The 27,055-nt window shown below is 50.8% G+C and overlaps 2 long non-coding RNA genes across 2 annotated transcripts; one reads left to right on the top strand and one right to left on the bottom strand.

Moving 5' to 3' along the window:
• Nucleotides 1–21,223: 21,223 nt before the first annotated feature.
• LOC144733587 (uncharacterized) lies at nucleotides 21,224–23,650 on the bottom strand. Its single transcript, XR_013588378.1, has 2 exons — nucleotides 23,059–23,650; nucleotides 21,224–22,328 (listed from the first exon to the last, which is right to left on the bottom strand). It is a non-coding gene; the product is annotated as an uncharacterized LOC144733587 (long non-coding RNA).
• A 291-nt stretch (nucleotides 23,651–23,941) lies between these two features.
• Nucleotides 23,942–26,291, top strand: LOC144733588 (uncharacterized). The gene is made up of 2 exons (XR_013588379.1): nucleotides 23,942–24,449; nucleotides 24,636–26,291. It is a non-coding gene; the product is annotated as an uncharacterized LOC144733588 (long non-coding RNA).
• The last annotated feature ends 764 nt before the right edge of the window (nucleotides 26,292–27,055 follow it).

Here is a 27,055-nt window from a genome sequence, read left to right as displayed (position 1 = left end):
CTTTGTGTCGCACCTTAGGCTACCATATCTCGCGGCTCCTCTTACCGAATCGCACCATTACATAAGCGGTGTTGTGCTTGTGGTTGTTGTCCTTTTGAAACTGGTCCAAAACAAATCTCACGGTGGCTGTGAAGGAGGGGGCACCAACTCGTAGCTTTGGCTACCATGGAGGGGAGGAGGCGGGGGGGGGGGGGGTCAGGGCCCCCTCTGCCCCCCCCCCGCGCCTTACGCGACTGTCATGAAGAGTTTAGGTGCGAGCGGAAACTGCGGTTTCCAGCTGTAGTCTCACGCAAGCTGTTGGGATAAGTGCTGATATTGATCACCGATTCAATCCGAGAAACGCACCAGAAGCATTGCACGTGGCCAGCACCGGCTACAAATGTGAGGTCAGACCCGGTCCCCATGTTGGCCGTGAGCGGGGCACGAATGACGTCCTGCGCAGATTCGCCGGGTTCACAAGGCACAGTGCGCTAACCGCCGCGCCACCGCTCCCCCAATGATGTGTTTGTGTTGTATGTAGATAGACACATGTATAAACACACACACACACGTCCACCTGAAATGTACGCATGTTGACCTTCTTTCGCACCGTACGTAGCCAACCGTGCGAATCGGAGGTGCGGGGGAAGGACAACAAACTGAACACAAATACACGAATACAAGCACAACATTGCACACAGAATCGTACAAGTACGCTAACCACTGCGCCACCGCTCCACCATCACACACACGAACCCATCAGATACGTATGGACACAGACCTAAAGTACACAAAGATCCTATTACATAGCTCAAAATTGCGCACACATATCAACCACTGCGCCACCACTCCCCCATCAAAGACAAATAACACCGTTATGGTCTTAACAGACGTCTGGGGCGATAGCTGTCAGCGAGCACCGAGACAGGGCGGCAGGGTAAACGAGGGGGTAGGTGGCCAGCACCACATACACGCATACCCATACTCGCCATTCGCCACTCAGTGACGGTGACGTCACCACGGCGCCTGTGCCAGGCCAGGTGCACTTTGAGGCCACGGCTGACAAGAGGAGGTCACGGTACAGACCCAGGTGGTGCCATGGGTTGACTGCCTGAGATGACTGGCAGATGCACCAGCTCTGCCCCTCCTACTGTACCACCATACACGCCGAGACGCACAGACACAGCGAATGTGTCCCGACACGCAACGCGAGTCGGCAGGATGTTTGGGGTGGAGGGAGGAGGCTCATCTCTGCGAGGGGGTGGGGGGGTGAATCCCTGGGTCTCTGAGCCGCCACAGCAGCCTGCCCCGCATCCTGCCCATCCCCGTGCCCTGCTGCTCGTGGGACGGCCCGCGGATGAGTGGCGAGTGGCAGAGACTTTGAGAAAAAGACCACGCGCCGCGGGGGGGGGGGTGGCAGATCCAGGGGAAGGGTGGAGGTGAGGACAATGACCCCCCTCCCCTCCACCCCCTATGAAGGTCTCCATAAGTGATATTTTGTTAATTATTGACCAGAGAAATGTTTTTTTAATGTTTTGTTCATGAATGTAGACAGCCTTCTTTAAAAAGTTAAACATTTCCAGACACCCCCCTCCTCTCCCACAGCACCCGTCTAGTGGACCCGCCACTGCGTGTAGAGCGCGTGGAGGTGCCGCACCAGCAGAGAGCGTGAGGGCTGCCCCGCGTGATGTCGCCACGTGCTTTAACAAGATGGAAAACTCATTTCTTTAGAACGCCTTTTTGTGTTTCGTTTTTTGTCCTTCCCCTGCACCTCCAATTGGCACGGTTGGCTACATACGGTGCAACAAAAAAAATCAACATACATCCGACAATACCGATAAAGGTGCAGCCCCGCAAGTGACAACATGTCTCCTTGTTTAAACTGAGCATAATAGCGCGCGGGGGTGGGGGGGTGTGCGGGGGCCGGCAATGCCAATCTACATCGGTGGCTCTTAGCGAGCGGTGGGAATTCCACGTCGCAAGCGGCAGCTGCTGCCCGCCTGTTGTCATGTTTGCTGCTCCGTGCGCTGGCGTGTCGTGACCTACGGGCGAGTCCACTCCAGTGGGCGTAGTAACTGCACGTTTATTTATTTCCAAAAGTATTCAATGAAAAAAACGATTCAGGTACAGAACACACGAGGATATGAAAGGTAGGTTGACACCAGCACAAACACATTGCGGATTAGAGTGCAATGGATACCTTGTCTAAACCGCACGTTTCAATAAACTCTACAACCTCCTGGTGTTTTCCTAAGCTCTGATACCCCTGTAGGAGAATAAAAATTGAGATGGGGGGGGGAGTGCCAAAATTACCCCATGAATGCTCTTAAGAATCAAGTAACTACAAGTTTATTAAATCCATCTTCAGATTTACGATCATACCGTTGCCCTGGTGGGATGGGTTACGAGCATGCTGGCTGGACTTGCCGTCCAAGGTCGCGAAGGTTCAGATTCGATTCGATCACCCGGAGCGGCGGTTGGCAACAATGGGGGGAAGTTTAGTTAATCTCCCCCCCCCCCCACAGCTCCCTGCCGGCCCCACCACCACCACCTCCTCGATCCGCCCAGCAATGTCAGTGAGTGACGCGCCACATTGCAGTGGGGTCACGTGTGGTGGGGTAACGTGTAGGTGACGCCCGCCTCTTGCAGCACAACTCAGCCAGCGTGGAAGCGTCAAGCCGAGCCCCCGCCAAAGTCATGGGGAGTTCTGCACTTGCCAAATGACCTTCTCGTGAAACAGCGGTGGCGTAGTAACGACGACATCGTCAGCTCAGGGGGTGCGGCAATCGGCCAAGTGTCCCACCCCCCCCCCAATCGACTTGTCTCGCACGGGATCGCCAAACGTTGCTGCTAGAATTAAACTACAACGTGGGACGTAAATGAAAGCATTTTCATACAAAAGGTTGAATCCAAATACAGGTTTTGTTCTTGTTACATTGTGGTTAACAATACAAACTCACGGTGGTTATCAAGGGAGGGCCCAACTCGTAGCTTTGGCCACCAGAAGGGGGGAGCCAAGGCACCCCCCCCTGGCTGCCCCCCACGTCCTCGTCGATTCTTTTTCAGCGGCTGATGATGTCGCAAAGTTGCGCTGTCACCTCCAGTCCAGCGGCACACGGAGCTGATGTTTTTTTTCCACTGAATATTTTCGCGTTGTCCGCCTGGTTGAGCAGTCGATCAGATAATTATTGGCAGGGCGATGCATGACTTAAGTAATCGGATTGCAGCGCAGCTCAATAGGGTACAATTGTGATGGTCCTTATCATGCAGAGTGGGGTGAACACAGAATATCACGCCGTCATTGATTCATGCATTATTGAATTTAACCAGCTCAGGCGCTATGCCACGCAATATAACATGCAATGTCATCGAGCACATTAATCCATGCGCTGTGAAATATATACGGCATGCACCTCCGATTACCTCGATTGGCTACGTGCGGTGCGAAATAAGTTCAACATAAATACGTATATATATAAAATTAAATATATATTTACGCCGTGTAAGATTGCACACGACACAATATGCCTGTGACTCTGCACGTGGCTGTAATCCGGCACTGTGGATGCAGCAGCAGCGGGCTTGGTGGATCACACAAATGGTCGCGAAAACTCCTTAACGCAGGCCTTGAGGTTGCCATGGCCCTGGCAGTGCAGCAAGTGTGGACTCGTCTGTTCCAGCCATGCGCGTGTTAGTGTTGCCCCCTCGCGCGCACGGCGTTTCCCATGGCACTCCGGTGTCCTTCCACGTCTATAATCGCTCATGTAATGGAGTTGATCGAGACATCCCAACATAGCGCCACGTGGAGCTTGGGCGATTGTTAGTAGGCACCGGTTCTGCGCGTGCCACACATGTGTCACTTTATTCTTCAAATGTGAAACACCGACATACTTGTTTGTGTCTATGTCAGCCATTGTCTATTCACTGCTAGATGAAGGCCTCCTCCATGCCATCACCATCATAATCCTGAGCCATGATGAATCCACCATCACTCTGGGGCGTGCGATCCCACAATCCATCTGACCCTGGTACATTAACTGATTTCATCGTTCCATCTCCACGGTGGTCTACTCAATTGAGTAGACTAATTGTAAATGTTGTGGGTCTGCTCTCTAATACACCGGTGTAGTAAAGTAGGAACCATTGGCACGTTCTGTTCTCGTGACAAACCTTATTATTTGCTGTGTCGGGTGGAAGGTGGTTGTGCAGAACATTTACGCGATCTAACCAAACAAAAAGCTTTATCATGGACAAATATTGGTCGCGAAAGCGTGCGTGTTAAATTTATGTGATTAAAAAAAACATTTCCGATCTCAAATATTGTCTCGTATGGACGTATGGAGGCGCGGTTGCCTCGCGAGGTAAGCTGCCTTCGTTGACGGGTGACTCAGCGGCAGGGCGAACGTCTCGCGATAGAAAGGTTGGGAGTTCAGGTCCAGGTTGGGAGTTCAGGTCCAGGTTGGGAGTTCAGGTCCAGGTTGGGAGTTCAGGTCCAGGTTGGGGGTCAGACTCAGCCAATCGTCCCTCCAGGGTGGATGAAATGAGCACAACTCTGCCAGAAAGTCAACAACGGTTATAACAATAGTGACGATCACTGCACCTCGTCACGCGCCTCCGTAGAGAGAGGACGACTGGGAGGCGCCAGGAGGCACCGCGGACGAGCAGCGGGAAGGCAGCAGCAGCAGCAGCCACCGCGCGGTGAGGAGCCTGGCGCTGCCAACAACTGTCCAAGCTCCGCCGTCCTCTATCTATTGAACTGTTATCGGCCAACATGTGGGAGAAACCCACGCTACACTCAGTCCTATAGAGATGGAGCAGGTGGAGTTCACATGTTGCCGTGCTGGCTTCTCCTGGAAAGCGCCTCCCATTGCCACGGTTGGCTCCGTGTGATGCCATGCCCTGGAAAGCCAGGGCATGGCACCTCGAGGCCCAGTTATGGGAGCTTCAACAACGCCCGTGCGGTGATCCGCCGAGCCTCGTTGTCTTCACAGTGCTGGACTACACGGCCACCTCCGCCTGGAAGTCCTGTTGCTGCTCGCCCTCGTGACATAGGAACGAGGAATTCCCACCACTGGAGCAGCGCTGTAAATGGGAGGTGGACACCGCCACGCTGTTCATTCGAGCACCAAGGGAGGGTCTGCGATGAGAGGAGTTGCGTGCCCTTCGCATCAGTCACTAGCTCGGCAAACTCAACAAACTCAGTCAAACGAGTTTACATACACAACGTGCCCATTGCTGGTCTTCCTCAGCGCACTGCAGTCTCAAATCCTTTCATTCAAATGTTTTTACAATTATCTCGGGTCTGCATCTCCGTTCGTCTGCTCGTCATATTCAGCCACGCTGAGGCCACCAGGTGCCTCAGTAGAGTCGCTTGCTCTGCCACTCCTGAGCCACCTGGGGCACATTTATTATTCATATCAGTCATACGTGAGTGCGTGTGCAATTCGCATGTAAATATGTTACACAATGCGTAGTGTACACAGGATATACTGCTGCCAAGGCGGTGGTGCCATGGTGAGTGCACAGGACTTCCATTCCAAAGGTCGCCGGTTGGATTGGATCTCCTGGCGCGCCAGTTTAAACAGAGGGTACTTTTATTAAAGGCCTCTATCAATCCAGCAGGTTCAATGATTACAGCACAATAGACGGCCTAGTCCCTGATGAGATCTCAAGGTAGACAGACCGCTGTCTGATGGGGTCTCTAGGTCAAAGACTGACAGACCAGTCTCTGATGATCTCGAGACAATTCTCTTGACAGACTGGTCTCTAATGGGCACGTCTTCCATTCATGCGTCTTGCTGCTGCCATGGTTTGTGAGCAGATGCGGTTTTTGGGGTTGTGGGCCCATAACCTATTGGAAGGTCGGAGCCAGGGATCTTCTGAGCTTGTCACTTCTTGTGAACTCTATTCAGCTTCCCAAGCCTCATCATCACCATCATCAGGGTTGAGATTGCATTGTTGAAGGTTGAGCGCATGGGTCCAAACGGCCTTGCTGCGTCACTTCCAAGCGGTGGTGGCGGCGAGGGGCGCTGTTGAGATCCTCCTGGGGGATGGGGAGACGTCCCCCACGATCGCTGGACTCCCCGGAGGGTTGCATTATTATGGAGGCGAATGCATAGATTGGGGGGGTGGGGGGCTATGCGCGATGACACAAACATCCGGGGCGTTGGGGGTCGACCCGAGAGTTGAAGTAATGCACCACCGCGCTGTAGCGCTCGACTGGATGGGCATCAGCAAGTGGCGCGTGGCTATTCCTGGTCCACAGGCCGATGCTGCGCGGCGCTTGGCTCCAGTGTGCACAAGGCGGGTGCATCGTAGCAAGGGAGTGCGGATGCTCGCCAGCTTGTGCTCGCCAGATTCTGGATCAGGGTGACCCTCTTGACATTCTCAGGTGCTTGCAGAAGGTTACCCGCAATGAGGTCTCTGTTTTAATATATATAACACAAAATTCTGCTCGAACATCGTCTTTATCATTTAAAACACAATTCAGAATAGCACACGCTCATTCGTATCGCCGAACCTGGAAATTAGCAAAGTTCCAGAATTGTATTTCCCATGTAGCGCAACGCGTCACAAGAACGCATTGCGTACACCTTTGCACAACATTGTAAAATATCACATGTACGAATGATAACATATTTACTCTTTAATTACACCGACAGTATAAATCATAACACGATACGCAAGCACGTCACCATGTAAACATAAAGGCAGTTTATGCAACCCAAACCGCCCAGTACATAGTGTCCAAGGCATTAACATGAAGTCAGCTGCATTAATAATTGAAGGAGACCAGCCTCCAAGTGCCCTTATGAACACAGGTAATACCAGGGTACACATGATACCCAGTGTCTTATTGAGCTGTGTGTAATGGGCGGCATTTATGCGATCCACCAAAGCTCGCCTCCACGTGGCGCGTGCCACCACCGCCCGGCTACTATTAGGAGTCGCTCCGTTATGCACAGAGCTACCGAGTAGAAGAGACGCGCAATTCGAAATTTGACCTCGAGTAAGAAAAAGCAATCTTCAAACTCGCTGTGCGTTTGAAGAAGCGCTGACACACAGTCCACTCTTACAATAAGTGTCATCTGACAGTGGCAGAGGCCCATGAATTATTCGCTCAAAATAATACCCGCGGCTCAATTTTCTCGCGAGCAGGTGGCATACAATATCTGTTTTGAAAGCTAGCCTCAACTCGCTGTGCAAGCACGGTCCCATTATCATTATGATTGTATTATTAAGACAAGTGTCCAGTCGTGCGGTGGCGCTGAAGAATGCAGGTCGATGATGACCCAGCGTTGACCGATGCATTCCAGCCACTCGCTCGCTGGTAGGTAAGTCGCCTCGTTCTAACTCTTCCATCGCTACCGCCACGGTTACTATTCCCACGCGCTTCGCTCATCGATTCCTCCTCCGATGTGGAGGACCCGGCCGGCCACACTGGCCGTCTGATCCTCGGGAGAAACTTGTCCCATTGTTTCACCTGCCGCGTCGGGAGACTGAGCCCAACCGGCCACCTCCAGCGAGATGTCACACCACGGCAGCATCTCTAACAGTTATAATATTTATCAACGCAAACTTGATTTCAAACAAATGTTTTTCTTCTTACCAATCACATTCGAAATCGTGCGATCAGCATCACTTCATGCCACAAGCGAGCAGTGCACAATCACATGTCATCACCCAAAACAGCCCCGGAAGAAGACGTCACAAAACTACTTCTGAGGACAATGGCCTATCTCTTCACACCCGCAGCAACGGCCCATGTATTTATACTTCTTGCGAAACATGTTTATCGAACGGCAAACCAAGATGCATCATATGTCTATGTTGATGTTGTAATTTGGCAACCACGTCACAAAACTACCGCCGCGAGCCCTTGAAGAGGGCCGCACGTTCCCACCCACTCTGCACACAACTACCTGCACGTGATAGTCAACCCGACAGAGATGTAGTTAACCGTTGTCAACCACATTGAAAATGACGAGGTGTTTTATGTGTGCGTGTGTGCGGTCATCGGTGACCGGGCAGAGACCATCAACTCACTACCCTTAATATCCACACTTAATCAGGGGGGGGGGGGGGGGGGTGTGAGGGAGGGTGAGACCTGGATTAACACTCAGGATCTCTCACAGTAGCGGATCGGCGTCTGTCCGAGGGACGCTGCTAAGAGCCTCTTCAGCCACCAAGCCCAACCTAAAATTACCCATGAGCCCTGATTGTTTGGCCACGAGGATGTCGTCAATTTCTCAAATATTTTTGGAGTACAGTACCTATTTTTAGAGTCTCAAAATATCAGTTGCGCATGTACTAAAAACATTTGCTCCTTGTGAATTGCACTGTTTTGAAATACCCCAGGCGACATACCTTCCGAGGGATGTTGCTGACCTAACGATTGCGCAAGGTGTGTCCAGATACGACACGTGCGAGTTTACATATGGCGCAGTGGGTGAGCGAGCAGTTGGTCATTGACGTCACGAGACGTAAACAAGTTGAGCACCTCAAATGGCTCAGAAGACATCTCTGGTGTCTAAAATATAATCTGAAAACTCGAACGAAAATGTAATAATTGTCTGCAGCTCTCTTCTCTCGTGTCACTGCGTACAGCATTTGCCTCGTGTATATATATCTCTCTTCAGTAATTTTGCTTTTATATATTTAAAGGACATAGCACATGACGATAGACTGACATTGCGCATAGACTGACATTGCCCATAGACTGACATTGCCTATATTCTTACATTGCCCATAGACTAACATTGCCCATAGACTAACATTGCCCATAGACTAACATTGCCCATAGCCTCCAAGGTTTGCTGGGTGATATCGGAGACGGAGGCGCTACTTGGAGGGTAGGGCCGTGGTCGCACGGTGTCTTTGACGAAGGACGCGGCTCTAAGCCCAGCGTCGAGGAGCCGTGGTGGCCACGGCATCAGCCGTCGTGAGCACCGCAGCCCACGGCAGCCCCCGCACGGCAGCCCCCGCGGGCCGTCGTCTCGTCGCGCGGTCGTCGTTCTCGCGTGACGGCAGCAACGCCGCCACTCGCCGTGACCCCGCGCGAGTTCACGCGGGGAGGGCGAAGCAAAACCGTGGCAACATTGCCACCGATATGCAGGTGCAGGTGAGGTATAGATATGATATAGGTATGGTATAGGTGATGTATTGATATTGTATAGGTGATGTATTGATATTGTATAGGTGATGTATTGATATTGTATAGGTGAGGTATTGATATTGGTATAGGTGATGTAGAGATATTGATATTGGTGAGATACGGCCCGGTCACGCTACAAGTGGCCGAGGGGCCTCCACTTGAATGTGCTCAATCTAGAGCGCTTCTCTCGAGTGTATTTGGCCTACTCTTCCAGGCTCCGCGAACCAACTTTGCTGCTGTTGTTGCTGTGCAATCTAGGGACGGGTATGGGCGAGTGTGACGGTAAAGTCTGGGCACAAAACACGACGTTACTATTACTACGTCTCGCAAGAACGACAAAGAACCAGGCACAGGCGTCTTATTATTATAATAAGCACCCACAACAGGAGAGCGGCGCTCTTCCGTGACGGCAGTGGCACAGAAGCTGACGGGAGGCTGAGCGCCAATGGGCATTGTGGCGTTTGGCCGAGATGAGAATGCAAACAAACATTGCACGATAAACACAACAGCAAATCAAATAGTTACCAACTCGCGTGGTGTACACCTCCGAGCAGCAAAAGTAGCTGCATATGCTACGGGCCCTGCACTTTCAAGCTATCAATTCCGGTTCAGTGATTTTGCACTTGCTCTATTACCATAGTACTATACCGCCTTCAACTTTAACGAACGACCGGGTGTTTAAGGTTAGTGATTTGTCGTATTATCTGGCTGTAGAGCAAATAAAAAAATACAATTACTTTACTGTGCATTTATGTGTTTTAATAAAAATTGTATTTATTTACGGCCCCTTTATAACAACATATGCTACAGGCCCCGCACTAGCTTCATCCGGCACTGCGTCAACGTTGAAGTTTGCAGGCAACTTTCGCAACACGACGACAGTTGCCCCCGTAGACGCACTCTCCTTGTTGTCTTCCTGTGCCCCGCGTCCGTTACGCAAAGCAACACCCGCTCGACGTGATCATGGACAAGATGAGATTCTTAAGGCGGAGAGGGCGGTGGACGCTTCGGTTGAGCAACGACACCCGGCTTCGTGTGGAACATGCCTGAGTTGCTCCACACTGGCCCAGTCATTTCAGAGCACACACACAACAGCGTGTGCGTGTGTGAGCCACAGACACTTTGTGTGTGAGCCACAGACACTTTGTGTGTGAGCCACAGACACTTTGTGTGTGAGCCACAAACACTTTGTGTGTGAGCCACAGACACTTTGTGTGTGAGCCACAAACACTTTGTGTGTGAGCCACAGACACTTTGTGTGTGAGCCACAGACACTTTGTGTGTGAGCCACAGACACTTTGTGTGTGAGCCACAGACACTTTGTGTGTGAGCCACAGACACTTTGTGTGTGAGCCACAGACACTTTGTGTGTGAGCCACAAACACTTTGTGTGTGAGCCACAGACACTTTGTGTGTGAGCCACAAACACTTTGTGTGTGAGCCACAGACACTTTGTGTGTGAGCCACAGACACTTTGTGTGTGAGCCACAGACACTTTGTGTGTGAGCCAAAGACACTTTGTGTGTGAGCCACAGACACTTTGTGTGTGAGCCACAAACACTTTGTGTGTGAGCCACAAACACTTTGTGTGTGAGCCACAGACACTTTGTGTGTGAGCCACAAACACTTTGTGTGTGAGCCACAGACACTTTGTGTGTGAGCCACAGATACTTTGTGTGTGAGCCACAAATTCTTTGTGTGTGAGCCACAGACACTTTGTGTGTGAGCCACAAATACTTTGTGTGTGAGCCACAGACACTTTGTGTGTGAGCCACAGACACTTTGTGTGTGAGCCACAGACACTTTGTGTGTGAGCTACAGACACTTTGTGTGTGAGCCACAGACACTTTGTGTGTGAGCCACAAATACTTTGTGTGTGAGCCACACACACTTTGTGTGTGAGCCACAAACACTTTGTGTGTGAGCCACAGACACTTTGTGTGTGAGCCACAAACACTTTGTGTGTGAGCCACAAACACTTTGTGTGTGAGCCACAAATACTTTGTGTGTGAGCCACAGACACATTGTGTGCGTGTGACTCCACATGAAACAGGCTGCGGTTGTTGGAAGCAGAGGATCCGTGCAGCAACAAGTCCACTGTTGTACTGCGCTTTCTATGCTGCCACACATATGCCCACCACCACCACCTTCACCAATCCGCATTGACCGGCGTGGTGCAGTATGATCACATACCTGTCAACCCCTTATCAGTGCCTACCCTATTGCAGACTTACCGGTCACCCCGTGCCCCTTATAAATCCCAACGTTCATCCTACAAAGTCCCATCACAAAGGAGAAACACAACACAAATATGCATTTTTGTTGCCCATACTGAAACGGCTGTACGCCGTATGGACCTGAAAACTCAATTTCCCTGTACAAGAATACGGTTAAACCGTGCGGGTAGCCAGGTATGTGATCATATAATACCCACCGCCTGCTTTGGCAAGGCACTCATCAACCCGCAGGGGAATGAGACAAATTTCACGCAGGAGCGTGCATTTGTGCGTTTCATTTATTAACTTCGCTGTGCTGTGCGCTTGATCCAGAGCATTTCTCTTTCCCAATGTTGGCACAAGTGCCACCAAACGTCTCGTCAAGGGCGCGATGCAGAAGTCCCCCGGATTCGATCATCCGCGAGGCTCATGGGCAGCAACCCGAAACCGCATCCGCACAAACCATGGCAGCAGCAGATGCAAATATTTGATGGAACATTAAAATGCAACTCTCCGGTCAGTGTGCGGAGGACCGGGGGTCAGCACACGGCGACACGAACCACGGAGCGCGTCAACGACCCGATGCCCTCATTCACGAACACGAAGGAGGGGCGAGATCGTCATTAGCGACGACACACCGCCGCTCCGCAACTCCCGACACAATCATCTCCGGCTCAGCCACCTCGATGTAAAAAGACAACCGATGCTCGACTGAAACCCACGGGGCGTGCGGTGAAGGTGAGAGAAGGCACGAGCGTCGATCTCGATGGAAACAGTCACAGAGCTGGTTGATGTATCGGGCGATGTCGCTCACCACCTCCACCGCGTGTGTCGCTGGCACACTGCTCGACCCTGCAAGTCGGGCTGTCGCCTGATGAAGCTAGTTGTAATTACTGGCGAAACGTCGTTCTCAGATTGTAAATGTTGTGGCTTGGCTCTCCAACACACCGGCGTGCTGTACTAGTATATTACACTATACACTACACTATACACTACACTATACACTAGTGCTGTACTAGTGACGAATTGGCACGTTCTGTTTACGTGACAACCCTTACTAGTTGGCTGTGTCGGGTGGTGGCGGGTTTTAACGACACATTTATATATTTACGCGCTCTAACCTAAAAAAACCCCTATCATGGATGCTGAAAGCCTACGTGTTAAACACACTGTGAAACCAAGTTAGCATTTTCATTTGTTATTTATTTTAGTCGTAGCCTCAGGCTGACCTCTAACGCTCAGGCGAGGCTTTGCGTCACTCCACATTTGCCTCCAAGGGCGCGGGAGTGAGCAGCTCAATCGTGGCTTGGCGCTCAGCCTCATGGGTATCTTGAGCACGGCTGGGACCACGCTCGGAGCCGGCTCAAGCTCAGCGTGGTTTTGAGCCGGCTCACTGGAGCCACAGCCGCGCCTGAGCCGAGAGGCATGTCGACTGTGAATTGAGGACTTGAACCGGTCGACGACAAAAAGCTATGACACTTCAAAAAAACCTCAGCACATTCTTCAATAACATTGCTCCAAAAACATTATAGCCGACGTTCCGGGCAATTGCCTTCCATAGCACATTATACATTATGGTGCTTACACATTCTATATATGTTCAATGTGGTTGTCATTCATGGCCAATGCAGCATCACCAAATAATCGGGTTAATATTGAATTTCATTCAAACGTGGGTCTGTAGATTTCAAATGATTAATTCTCCTAGACTACACCATTGGAACCTCATTTGCCAGTAACAAAATATGATAATTGTTTTTTTACCCTTTTATCTGGCAACAAAACTGACACTTTTTTTTACAAGGAGTCATGTTTGCATTGACCACAATACCTGCAGTCGGAATGCAAAAAAAAACATAACTCTGATAATGTGTGCACTGCATAAAAAAAACATAACTCTGGTAATGTATGCACTGCATATATACATTATCAGAGTTATGTTTTTTTTTTTACATTCCGACTGCAGGTATTGTGGTCAATGCAAACATGACTCCTTGTAAAAAAAGGTGTCAGTTTTGTTGCCAGATAAAAGAGTAAAAAAACAATTATCTCCTAGACTATTCAAACATTAAATAATTTAAGCAGTAAAACATTTGGTCGCTCTTAGCTGTATAAAGTTTGCCCCACAATGAGGCTTTATCAATCAAATGTTACTTTTAAAAATGGCTGTGAGAAAGTTCCTTGGCCGCCGTAGGGGCATTGTACTGCGTAATCCAGTGACCCCACAGTGACCCCACTGTGACCCCACAATGACGTCACAGTGACCCCGCAGTGACCCCACAGTGACCCCACAGTGACCCCACTGTGACCTCACTGTGACGTCACAGTGACGTCACAGTGACCCCACAGTGACGTCACAGTGACCTCACTGTAGTTCTCGCTACCTTTAACCGGCGCTTAGTGTGGCACTGCAGAAACAAACCGCAAATCACCATCAGCCAAGCTCTATCCACTGCTGGACGGAACTAATTCACGACCCCACACTAGCTAGCGAGCCTATCAGCATGATCGCATACCCCCCCCCCACTACCCCACAATGGCAAATGGAAAATACTGCGCTTAAAAAGCACGCAACACGGCTGCCAATAATCATTAAGTTTACGGTTCATAGGCTCTTAAATGGGTGCCTTAATGGCCTCTCAAAACACCTTCACACGCCCGTCTAACCCACATCGTTCCTAATCGGCCGCACGTCCTTCTGGAAGTACATCGTAGCATTGATTCAGCGCAAGCAAACTCTCGTTCGGTTTTCACGCAGTGTTCTCATCAGCAGTGCTGGGCTCGCTGAAGCAATGCTGGCGAAGAGCCAGATGTTAATAGGCAAGGGCACCTCTGTTTAATATACGAGTCCTAGGTCGATAAAAACCATATAACATAATCACGAGCCATATCAATGTGCAGTGAGTCACTTCTGAGACACTAATAGTAGGAGGCAACACACGTTAGTTCTACACCTATGGACACTGTTCACACACGGGACGACTATGAATGGGTCAGAGCAGCCGGCACGCTGTCTGGCCCACGACACCGGAGACGAAGACGTAGCACCTTGGGTTCCATTCCACCGACAGACAGCCCCTATCCTGCCTTGGGACTTCCCTTTTATGCCCCCCGGCGTGGCCTGGCTCCGCCCTCGGCCACGCCCCCTTCCAGAACCCACCAGAAGGTTCTGGGCGATACCTCACGTGTCCCCTGCCTGGCTCCGCCCACTTCCTGAACCCACCAGAAGGTTCTGGGCCACCTTCCACGTGCCCCCTGCCTGGCTCCGCCCACTTCTTGAACCCACCAGAAGGTTCTGGGCCACCTTCCACGTGCCCCCTGCCTGGCTCCGCCCACTTCTGGAACCCACCAGAAGGTTCTGGGCCACCTTCCACGTGTCCCCTGCCTGGCTCCGCCCACTTCCGGAACCCACCAGAAGGTTCTGGGCCACCTTCCACGTGTCCCCTGCCTGGCTCCGCCCACTTCCTGAACCCACCAGAAGGTTCTGGGCCACCTTCCACGTGTCCCCTGCCTGGCTCCGCCCACTTCCGGAACCCACCAGAAGGTTCACGTGTCCCCTCGGTCACCGTTGCCCAATAGCCTTCACCCAGACCTATCACGTGCTCCACCAGCCGGCCGGGGTGCCACGTCCTCATAAGCCCCTTCTGCTGCCAGCAGCCAGCGCCACGCACCCGACTGAGTCCAGAGTCGGGCCGTCAGGGCCAGCAATGCCTTCTCTGCTGGCCTAGAGATTGTCAGAATCAGAAAATTATATTTTTATAATTTTAAACATATTTTCATTAATGCTCTATGTATTTTACAAAGTTCGTTCCCATCAGTCTATTAACGTCATTTCATTGCTACTCTCTCCTTCAGTTGCGATGCTTCCAGTGCAGCTCATAAAATAGAGCTTTTATCCAATCAGATTTCCACCTGGGCTGTCTCCGCCTCTACCCTGAGGCCTTCAGAATGTCGAGTGAATCCCCGCTGCTGTTGAAGCAAATGGGGACGATGTTGTTGATCGTCATATTCTTTCACCAATCAGATGTCGAGTTTGCCACGTTGGGCGTATTCTTTGACACGCGGGAGCCTTTTAGCTACCCCTAGCCGACCCGTTAGCCTTGTTCGTGTGGCGTGATCGGAGGGCCACTTAGCTAACTGAAGTAAAAGTAGCTAGCACGTAACGTAGCATCATCTAAGATTTATTTAAACTTTCATTCGTGACGTTTAGATTTTTAGATGTCGTGCTTTAGATTGTTTTCCTGTGGGGGAAGCCTGTTGAATCCTGATTGTGTTATTTGTGTTTTACGGAATTTTTGCTTGTTTGGAGGTCGTATGAGTAAATGTGACTGGTTGTTGTGAGTTTGTGCTTGTTTCTTGGTAATGACATTGATTTGGGCTATGCGATGTCTATTTGTGATGAGGCATCTTGTCATACTGCGTAATAGTGGTACATCCTTGATGGTTTCAGTCACCATGTATTCACGTCTTTGAAATGAGTGTGTTGTAACTGTCACAGGTGTTGCGCCTCGTGTTAAATCACTTTATTCCACTCGATAAAGGTGACTGTCACTGTGAGTGTGGGGCGGTTACGTCGAATGACAACAGCCTGTAGCCCTCGTGTCATGGTGAGGCTATTCGAAGGCGAGAGGAGAGCACTGAAGGTCTCGCTGTGAAACACGCGGCTCTCCGCCACTGCGAGTGAGCGCCCACTCCGTGTCATCGCACGCTCCGCCGGCAGGTGAAGCCCCCATCCCCTCTCTCCTTTCTGTCAGTCACCAGCGCCACGCGCCGTAGTGACCCATTGTAGGGCACTACACATGTACTGTACCCTTCTATGGTGGGTTATGCAACAGTACATTGCAATGTGAGAATGTTTGATAATTAACATTCTGCGGGCAATGAGTAATTTAATCCGTAGAGTTGAACGTTGCCTACGGATGAAGTGTTTATGAATCAGCGTGGGTCTCACTTCGGGTTCAAGTGTTTAGCTGACAAAGTGAAGAGTTATTATCAATCGAATAGAATGTGTAGCCATGGGCGTCCAAAGCTTGAAGGAAGCGAGGTCCCTCGCGCGGAGGGAGCGAGACGGAGCTGAGCAGCAGGACGAGCTTAGCAGATCGGGGGGGACGCGACTCTCACCTCCGCCAGGGCTTACTCGGTGGAAGGCGCTTTTGAGACATTACGCAATGTGCTGCATTACAAAAGCGGCAAAATGATGTTGCTTTGACGCTTCGCATTAAATATTAATTGAGGGGGGGGACACATTCTTGGCAAAGGAAGGGGGACCGCACAGACTGTAACGACTACAGGGGCATCTCACTCCTCAGTGTGCCAGGAAAGGTCCTGGCAATGATTATTCAACATCGCCTTGCCAAGAACGCTGAGGAGAGGCTTGCGGAGCCCCAATGCGGTTTCAGGAAAGGGCGGGCCTGCACAGATGCCATATTTTCTGTCCGTCTGCTACAGCAGAGGTGTAGGGAATTCCAACAAGACCTACATCTCTGCTTTATTGACCTGGTCAAGGCCTATGATACCATCAGTAGGCCTGGGCTCTGGGTTGTTCTTCGTGCTTTCGGAGTCCCTGACCATCTGCTCACGATCATTAAGGACCTTCATGATAGTGAGTGGGCCCGGGTAAAACTACGTGGCCGGGAGTCGGAGCCATTCCCTGTACACCTTGGGGTGCGACAGGGATGTCCTTTGGCTCCCACATTATTTAACATCTATTTCGACCACGTAGTTCGTGAAGCCTTCAATAGCTGTACTGGAGGAATTTCCATCTGGTACAGATACAATAGGAGGCTGATCGATGCCCGGGTGCGGTCAAGGGTTGGCTCCCTATTGCTCCACCATGTTATGTATGCCCACCTGTTCTGCAGTGTGCTCAGAGGTCTCACTCCGAATCAGTCGAGCAGCATTATCTTTTCATCGGTTGCGTAACGCTGTGTGGAACCTACCTGGTCTGTCGCTCCGCACGAAGCTTCGGGTCTTCTCGGCCACAGTCATTCCCTCCCTTCCCTATGCTTGCGAAACGTGGACCCCCCTAATGGAACATCTCCGCCGGTTAGAAACATTTAGGCTGGCCTGCCTACGACCAATCCTGGGTTTAACCAGGCTGGATTGTGTGAGGAGCTCACAAATCCTCGAAATATCTGGAAAAAGTCCCATCGGTGAGCTTCTCCGGCAGGTAAGGCTGCGTTGCCTGGGCCATGTAGCCCGCATGCCCAATCACCGCATGCCCAAACAGCTTTTGTTCGGCCGGATCGAGGGGACTAAACGGGCGCGGCACGGTCTAGAGAAGAGATGGAGTGATGTGGTACAGGAGGATGTGGGGCTGAGTGGACTTGCCGATGACTGGTACCAGCGGTGTCAAGATCGGCCTCTGTGGAGGAGGCTCGTGAAGGACGCTACTGGGCAGTTGGAGGCAGTCGTCCTCCAACAACAACAGAGGGCGGAGGAGCGACGCTCACAACAACGAGCGGAGCGCCGGGTGACTAAAGCACAGCAAGTTGGCACAGTAGGGGGCACAGGTGGTGCATCAGCCAGTCATCTCGGTCATCTCAGTCAGTTGACCCGTGGCACCTGGGTCTGCACCGTGACCTCCTGCCAGCGGGCGTTCGACACTTCACGTGGCCTCAAGGTGCACATAGCCTGGCACAAGCGTCGTGGTGACGTCACCGCCACATAGTGGCGAATGGCGGTTGTTGTTGTGGAGTTTGCGTGTTTTACCCCCTGTTCTTCACAGTGTGAGCGGTAGTGTAGCGGTTAGGGCGATGCGCTACGAACCCGGCGACTGGAGTTCGATTCCTGCAAAAAGCTAATTCCAGTGACTATTATCTAAATCGGTCTAGGGCCTCCCCTAGGTCGACTCAGACTCAAATGAATACCTGGTGGGGTGTAGAAATATCGATACTAGGGAGACAAAAGCGGTCGGGCGTGGTGTTTGCCACCCACCCCCTCGTGTGCCGTGTGGTCCTTCATAGGTCCTCGCCAACAGCACTTGGTCCAACAGTCTGATAAAGGTATGTGAGAGGTCTTTGTCGATGTAACTGATATTAGACAAGAAAACTATTTTTAAAAAAATCCTTCAAATTACTCATTTTGGAATCATATTTAGCAGCAGCAGCAGCATCGCTCTCGACTGCAACTCACGTGACTGGGCTCCTCCTGTCAAAGGAGTCTTGAGACTCAGCGCGGCATGGCTGGGGAAACAAGCGGGGGCTTTGGAAGAATTGCGACAATTGACGCTGCAGCTGTGTCGTCGTCGGCATGGAAGGCGCTGCTTAGCAGGCAACAGGGAGTGGAGCTGCTGCTGCTGCTGCTCGATGCGGTTGTGCGCGTGGCTGCGTTCAGTCGACACGAGGCGCCGGTAACTGGTTCACGTCGCGTTCGTTTGCCTGGTTATGGCCGAGAAAACGTCGCCGTTCTCCGAAACTCGAGCGAGACGCAAACAACAACAACAACTGCGTACAACGCAACGCGGCCCTTATTGAGCACAATGATGTCGCGAGCGGCAACAACGCGCTTGTGGCTTTGTTATCGCTCGTGGGGTTTTGAGGCTGAGTCGACCTAGAGGAGCCTGTTGCTTTGTTACCGTTGCAATTATTGACGGCTACCCTAAACGAATGGTAAACTCTTTCATTAGTCTTTCGTTTGACAATTTATAAATCTCATGGTGTGTCTCATGGTGCGAAGTGTTATTGGTGTGGTTGCCATCATCATCATCATCATCGCCGATGTAAAGTCAAATCTGTCGCGGTTAGCGCCGGCCAGCGGGACGGAAAGCAACTTCTGGCAGTTGCTACAACTTGGACCACTTCCCCCACCACCATCTGCGCGGCTAAGCGGGCGACTGTTAACACGAAGCAGAGAAGTGTGGCACGATAATTGTCATTGCATTTCAGCTTCAAACGTGGCCCCCATCTCAGCGGAGAAGCCGAGCGCAGGAACCTCGTGGTCTGAGATTGTCAATTTGTGTGCCAGGCACCCGTCGAATGAACGTCCCGGGTGCTTGTCACAACAAGACGCACTTTTGTCCGTGCCTCAACAAGACAGGCCATCGAGGGTCGCGCGCAATGTGAATTGGCCGTGCGTTAAGTCCCCGTCGAACGCGGTAGAATGAGGCTCATGAAGAGTGCCGCGTCGAGCGAAGACAATTTTGCCGTGAACGAGTTAACAATGAAGTGTGGCGAGATACGACAGCAAGGCAGCGGGGCAAATCGCGGAGGGTACGCCGCCCCGTTTACTGCCTCTTCCCACGTGCTCTATCACTCCGCTCAGCCGCGCAGCTCAAGAAAGTAGTCCGCACTGTATCACTCCACTCAGCTGCGCAGCTCAGGAAAGTAGTTCGTCCTCGACCGCTCGGAATCCGCGTTGTAAGGGGCGCGTTACACGAAAAGTGTTATCGCGAAAACGCGTTGCGTGAACACGCGTTAAGCGAAGCGAGGACTTGGGGCGTTACTGTACGACATGGAAGCAGTCGATGTGTCGAGTGTCCGTGCGGGCACACGGCCAGGATTGAGTGTGGGGTGGGGGTGGTCACGCAGGGCTCAAGGCACCGCGCCCAGAGGAACACTCGAAGAGACACGCTGGGCGAGGAAGGCGCGAACGTGGGGATGGGGGATTGGGACGGGGGCCACCTAAAGAGACACAGACTGACGCGACAGGGGAGAGGAGGAGAGAGGTTAAGACTAGGTGGAGAGGGGATGTGACGAGAGAGGGGATATAAAGAGGGGAGAGGGGATATAAAGAAAGAGGGTTTATGAAGAGGTGGGGAGGAGAGAGGGGATATCACGAGTAGAGGAGAGAGGTGATGTAGAGAGGAGAGAGGGGATATCAAGAGGAGAGGGGTTTATGAAGTGCTGGGGGAATAATGACCTCGCTCAACGTCCAGAGGCGTGTGAACTTTCGCCTGCAACGGTGCTGCTTGTTGCTGGCCACTTGGCGCTTGAGAGGGCCTCGAGGGCATCGATTGAACGCCGCTGGGCAGAAATCAGCAGACGCGGCTCTCACACACAGCGCCGGCAAACCATTCACTGTAATCCCCTTAAACCCAGGAGCTAAATGCATTTAGTGTTTGTTTTGTGTGTATATATATAATTCACTTTATTACTTACGGTCATAAATGTTATTGCGCGTCTTTTTTTGCTGTTTTATTATCCCAATGACTTCTGTTAATCGTGTCCACGGAAACCTGTTAGCAATCTAATATGTTATTGCTCGTGCTAGACGTTTTAATGTAGTGTGTATCGTCAAGCAATACCAGTAGGAAATTGATGCTGATGCTGATGTTGCTGTTCACGATTCATAATTGTTTTCTTTTTTTGTGAAAGCGTACGTCTAACATTGGTGTTCGTGTTGAACCCTCATCCAGCAATTGCTGATATTGTGATGGCATTGTCATGCGTGTTCATGTACGTATGTTGAATTTCTTTCACACCGTACATAACCAACCATGCTAATCGAAGGCGACGATGTGATTCTGATGAAAATGATCATCGTATTTAGAATTATTTATGTGCTATGAAGAAGAGCCATTGCCTGAAACGTCGCCGAGTATATCGGTGTTGAATTTCAGACGATGAGGTAAACGCTGTTATTGATGGTTATTCACGGGCAGGTTAATTCCAACGATTTGAATGTTGATCTTCTTGTCAATGACGATGATGATAACGATTATTTCATTGATATTGTAAACAGCATATTGATGTTCATCATGTTGACGCAGTTGTGCATGCTGCTGCTGCTGGTGATGATGATGATGATGATATTGATGACGGTACACAATGCCACATTGCATTTGAATGCCCACAACAGAAGTGAGGGTGCGACAGCAGAGTATTGAGCCTCCAAATCATCTCAGCAAAACATTCATGTACAGGGGGAGTCTCGCTACACTGGGGATTTATTATTTTATTTTAAGATAGTTTCAGCAAATGTATTAATCTATAACTGAGAATTGTTTTTGGTTCGATCACGTAAATATAAATGTGTCATTAAACCACCCGACAAAGCCAATTAGTAAGGGTTGTCACGTAAACAAAACATGGCAACTCGTTACGAGTTCAGCACACACAGCGGTTGTGTGTTGGAGAGTAAACCCACGATTGCATTTACAGTCCGAGTGCCGTGACGTTTCGCCGGTAATTACAACAACAACCAGCATCATCAGGCGACAGCAAGAGCCGCAGAGAAATCCTCCTCCTGTCTCGTTCTTAGATAGGGCAGGAACAAGTGTGACGTCGTCACTTGTCAGCCAATCAGGTTCGAGGACTGGGGGGGGGGGCTTAATATTTATATACATTACAATGGATATATATGATTGATTTGGTGATTCACAGTTAATCAACATACATTGTGTATGTACATCCTAATTAATGTTGGAAAAAACCGGAGCACCCGGAGAAAAATGCACGTGTGCAACGGGTTGTACACAATCCCCCACACAGATGGAAACAGATAGAGATCAGCACAGGTAAAACCCATTGGGCAATAAATAAACGTATTGGCGGTACACCGGTAGTGAGAGGTAAAGAAAAGAAGAAATCGCAATATTTATTTATTTTCCCACGATTCGCAACCCTGATCAGAAATCGAAGCAGTTGGGAGACTAGCGTCATGAGCGGCTGACCACGAAGCTTCAGTCTGTTGCCTGCAGCAGCACCCAGCCTGGAGACGATCGGCTCCGTGGTGCAAAAGGCAAAGATTTGACTGCTGGTGCCGTAGACTTGGTCGGACGGTTCACTCGATTCATTTCCGGAATCATCTCTTGTGCGGACGGTGGCACCAAAAGAGGATGGCTCGTGGTGTCGCACGTTGAGACGGTGACAGCAGCTGCTGAATCTGAGTGCAGTTTCTGAGTCCCAGAGCTCGCTCAGGGGCAACAGCGACATCGCCAAGACTGTTCCATGACGACCCCGGTGTGTTGTTGTGCTGCACCCGTGTACCGCCAACACGCCCAAATGCTCATCGTCGATGGAGACCTGGCGAACAGACACCTGGTTACCACAGTAAAAAAAAACCAAATGTATCGCTTTCATTATTTGAAGCGGAGCGTTCAATTTGCACGAACACGTGAAGGATACTCGGAGAAAAATCATCGTCAACTGAAACGGATTGCGAAAAATCGTTGTGTCTCCGTATCCCAGCAGGCAACCCACAAACCACGCGAATCGCCAACACCGGGGAGCTTCGGAACCATAAAAAACATGTTTCTCATAGCGAATCTCTAATCGGCAGGAGCAGCTTGTTTCCTGCAAATGTGTAACAGTGTCCTCCGCTCCAGCTGTGCGAGCACAGCACGTGCTCTCGTTGGTCTTCTCAAGTCCGTGTCATTCAACAGGCCACACAGCAGGCACCGTGCCTGGGGCCTACGAAAACCAAAAGGGCTAACGAAAAATAAAATCATCTTGACCATGACTTTATTGTTTGTAGGATAAAAAAAAATGTAGCACAGATATATTTTTTAATAAATATATTTACATAGCAAGGACAGGCACAGTGTAAAAACAAAGTGGCAGTCATGTCAATAAAGATGGTTTTATTTTTTTATTCACAAGGTGAGAGATATTACCACCGGGGATAAACCTTTCGAGATTTAGTTATCACTGCAAAATTAGCGAATAACATCTTCGAATGGTGCCCCCCCCCGCTCAATCAAACGAGTGACAGCGGCTGTAGCAGCAACATCGGGAAGCAGCAGCAGCAGCAGTTGGATAAAGTTCTCACTGAAGGCCGACGAGACAGACGTGCCTGGGGCCGACAAGAACCTTAATCCGGCCTCTGGGTCTTCTCCGGCGTGATGGTGAAACACCTCCGATCTGCGCTGCCTGGTGTCCACGCCCAACGGCAAGATAAGCGGAGCAGCCTCGAAGCGGCAGGAAAGCGTCGCCGTTCGTGTTGACGCTCGAGATGTGGCGGCGACAGGGCCAGGCGGTGCTGCGTCTCGCATTGTCCGCCTACTTGCAGCGGTTCGTGGCTCGGGGACACCGGCGGCAGCCCTGGTTAATACCGCGCGGTGTGTTAACCGTGAATGCCCCGCTCCTGAGATGAATCCAGTTCCCCAGGGAGGCTTCTCCCAGTAGCAGCAGCAGCAGCAGCCCGTGGAGTGAAACGACGGACGTCGTGCCGGAACGACCGTCGGCACAACCAGAACACACACGGCAGTCATCAATGCAGAATTCTCCGGCTTTAATATTGGTAGTATTATTTCCCTTCTACGTGACTACCGAAAGGACCAAGAAAATGCACCACTTGTGATAATGAAAGTAAGATTTTTCTCAAGTAACAAATTGCAAATCTTTCCAAGGGGGTGGGGGGGGGGGGGCGAGCGTGGGGGAGCTTAGTTTGAAAAAAGTTACCGATTTGTTGTCCTTCTGGGAAATAAGCATCGTCTGGGTGTCAAGCGTGTAACGGAGGTGGGGTGGGGGGTCCCGCCCGCGCCACCACCTGCCCGCTCACCCTTCGGTTCTGCCACTGACGTGGAACAAAAACAACCTCGTGGTCAGTTGCGCTAAAGAACACGCCGAGGAGGATGCGCGTCGCCAGGTCGCCAGTGTCGCCACAGCGGGGGAGATGGGGGGAGGGTGCGCGGCTTCGTGGGGGGGCGCACACGACGGGGGTTGTTGCGCCACTCCGCTGTGGACAACACGCGCTGGGTGAAGCGGCCCGGACTCGTCTCGCTGACGGCTCCCCCCACTCCCCACGCGGCCACGCTCGTGTCTCACGGGGAGGTTACCGTCCGCCGCCACCACTTCTGTTCGTTAGCCAATATACACAAACAGTTATCAGAAATTGATTTGTTTATATCATGCGCGTCAGGCCCCATGGTGTCAAAGTGCAGTCTCCAACTCGTATTATTGTTATTATTCGCTCCGTCTCTCTGCCCTCTCTGTGCTCCGAACAAGAACCGTTGTCCGAAATGTCACCAAATAGATATCACTTTATTTTAGGCCAGATACGCACACAGTTATTATTGACGAACGTGCTGAGGTTTATATATATATATCACTGCACTTTGCCTTGTTATTTATCTTCTGGTTGTCTTCCCATCACACAGAGGGCATCTCTTGCCGAGCGGGCAGAGTGACCTCATCCCGTGTCGGTGTCACACACATCCGGTGAATATTTAACGTCACTACTTCTGAATTCTTTTCAAGGGCTTATCGCGTCTCATGAACGCCCCGCAGAAAGAAATGTTCATTTGGTCACAATACCCAAAGCGATTCTACCAACTTATTTGTTGCCGATTGCGCAATTTGTGAGTTTGGAAATCATGTGACGGGTGTCTTTTTTTTGTCTGTCAGGTGGTGTGGCCGCTCCGATAATGAAGCCGGTGCCTTCTGGGTGGTGCTTGCAACACCTGCTTACCAGTCACGCAACTTGACTCCCAGGACAAGATCCAGGCATAAAATCCATGAAATCTGGCCCTTTTGCCAAGTAAAAAAACCTCGCATATATAATAGGTGGAAATTGGTCATGAGATTTGTTCTTCAACTTACCCACCGTGACCGTAAACGATGACAATCGGCGCGTTGCTAAATGCACACGTGACAATTGCACTAATTTGGCCACGTCGGCAGGTGGTGGGCCTTGAACGCCAAAAATTAGGCCAGATCATTATGGGGCCTCCCCCACCCCCCAAAAAAATCTAACGATGAATTATTGCCTCGTAAACATGCAATGTTGGACCAACGTTGGCTTGTGGTTGGAACCGTTGGACCAACGTTCCACGTTTACTGACAATATTTGCTGTGGAAACCTTCCCACGTGTTAAAATACATGACACATGTTTTCCACTGCCGGAATTGTGTTCGTATTTTGAATGACCTGGGGTCAATCTCGCAACCGGTGCTCAATCAGGTCCACACACTGTTTGGGGAAATTATCTTGGCAAGTCCATCCCACCGTATTCGTGTCCTCATGAGCACCGCGGTAAAATTGTAACGTTGAGGCCAACGTTGGGTCAACGTTCGTTCCAACCTTGGCCCGATGTTGGCACGTTGACTGGGACTGCGGCGGTGTGTGCTCGTGCTGTGAAGACTGCACGTGCGATCAGTGCCGTAAGGGCCTTACTCGGATTCACGTTTCTTGTCCTTGAGATTGCGAAAAAGCGATTTCCTGATGAAAGGAGCATTGCTGCGGTGCTCATCTCCTGTTTCTAAGCTCCGCTGAGCCAGCGCTGGAAACTCCACATTACTATGGCGATACTGCCTATTCTATCAACTCCGAAGGGGACGAGTGACTGAGTCAACCCTCCCAACTCGCATTTGAATTCACAACCTTCCGAATGGATCGCTCGATTCAAGAGCAATCTGATTACAAACTAAACACACGGGATTCCAGGGATTCCAGGGATTCCACACGGGATTACAGATACGCTCCCTGGTTTAGGTATCCAATCAGAGGAACACAGAAAGTGTGCTACGTGTGTGCTGTCGAGTATTTGGGGGCCTGTATGTGGGTTTCGGTACTAGTGTTGTGTGTGCATGTTGGGGAGCGGTAGTCCAGTGGTTAGTGCACTGTGCTACGAAACTAACGACCCGAGTTCGATTTCCACTCACGATCATATTACAGTGCTGAATATTTGACCCAGTCATGGGCCTCCCCTAGGTTGACTCAGCCTCAAACGAGCACCTGGTGGCATGTGTAAACATCAGCACTCGAGAGACAAAGGCGGCCGGGCATGGTGTTGGCCACATCAGGGCCTCGTGTGCTTGCTAACAGCACTTGCCCGAACAGTCTGCTCAAGGCTATATGGGGGATCTTTATATTTGTGTGTGCACGTGTAATTGCAGCGGCCTTATCGCTGAGCACACATGAACAGTGCTTAGATTCCATTTAGGAAATTGCTTAACTTGAAAATTATCTTGCCATTCAGACAAACGTCGAGAAGACAATTTATTTGGTGAAACTGCTGCTGCAGTGTCGCAGAAGCACAATAAACTAACTCGAAACATTTAGCCAAGAACGCCGTGGCCTTAAACGGAACGGCATACAAAGGATTCTGTCTGTTACTCCCTAGCTACTAATGGTGTAACTATTCATGCCGATTTAAAGAGTGCCCCACGGTGTCAGGTGCAGTCTCAAACTCTGATTAGCAGTGGTAGTAGGATCCACTCTTTTGCTCTGGCATCCCTCTCGGTGTGTTCTGAAGAAGCAAGGACATTTCCGCAGCCACGTTTCAAACTAAAGACCTTTGTCAACAAACACCGGTGCCTTGAACTTCGTACCCTACGTAGCCAACCGCGCTAAACGGAGGCGGACAACAGACAAATTAAGCACAAAAAGCGGTTTAAAAAGAAATGAGTTTTCAATCTAGATTTAAATGTGCACAGCTCCAGTGACTTCCTATATATCTGAAGGAAGAGCGGTCCAGACGGCCGCAGAAGCGTATCAATATATAACTGGTGTGAGGTTTTGAATTGGCCCTTCTTTATATGTCGCCAACCCCACTAATCGGAGGTGCGTGGGAAGGACAACAAACTGCACGCAACCTACTTTACAAGTTGCACATCTCCGGTGGCTTCCTATATCGGAAGGAAGACGGCCGCCGAAGCGTGTAAATTACTACATCAACATGTAGGTGTGGCGTGCCGGGAATGGGGCCCTTCTTTATATAGCGCGTGTCATCTGCAATGAAAAACAACGGCACGAAATGTCGGCGAGGATCAAATCGTGATACCGTCACCCGCGTCCGACATTGAAACCCCCGTGACCCACAGCT

Source organism: Lampetra planeri, chromosome 47 (assembly GCF_965212315.1).
Source record: "Lampetra planeri chromosome 47, kcLamPlan1.2.h2, whole genome shotgun sequence".
NCBI lineage: Eukaryota > Metazoa > Chordata > Hyperoartia > Petromyzontiformes > Petromyzontidae > Lampetra > Lampetra planeri.
Note: the sequence above shows the minus strand (reverse complement) of the source record. Positions and strands in the feature narration are given on the sequence as shown.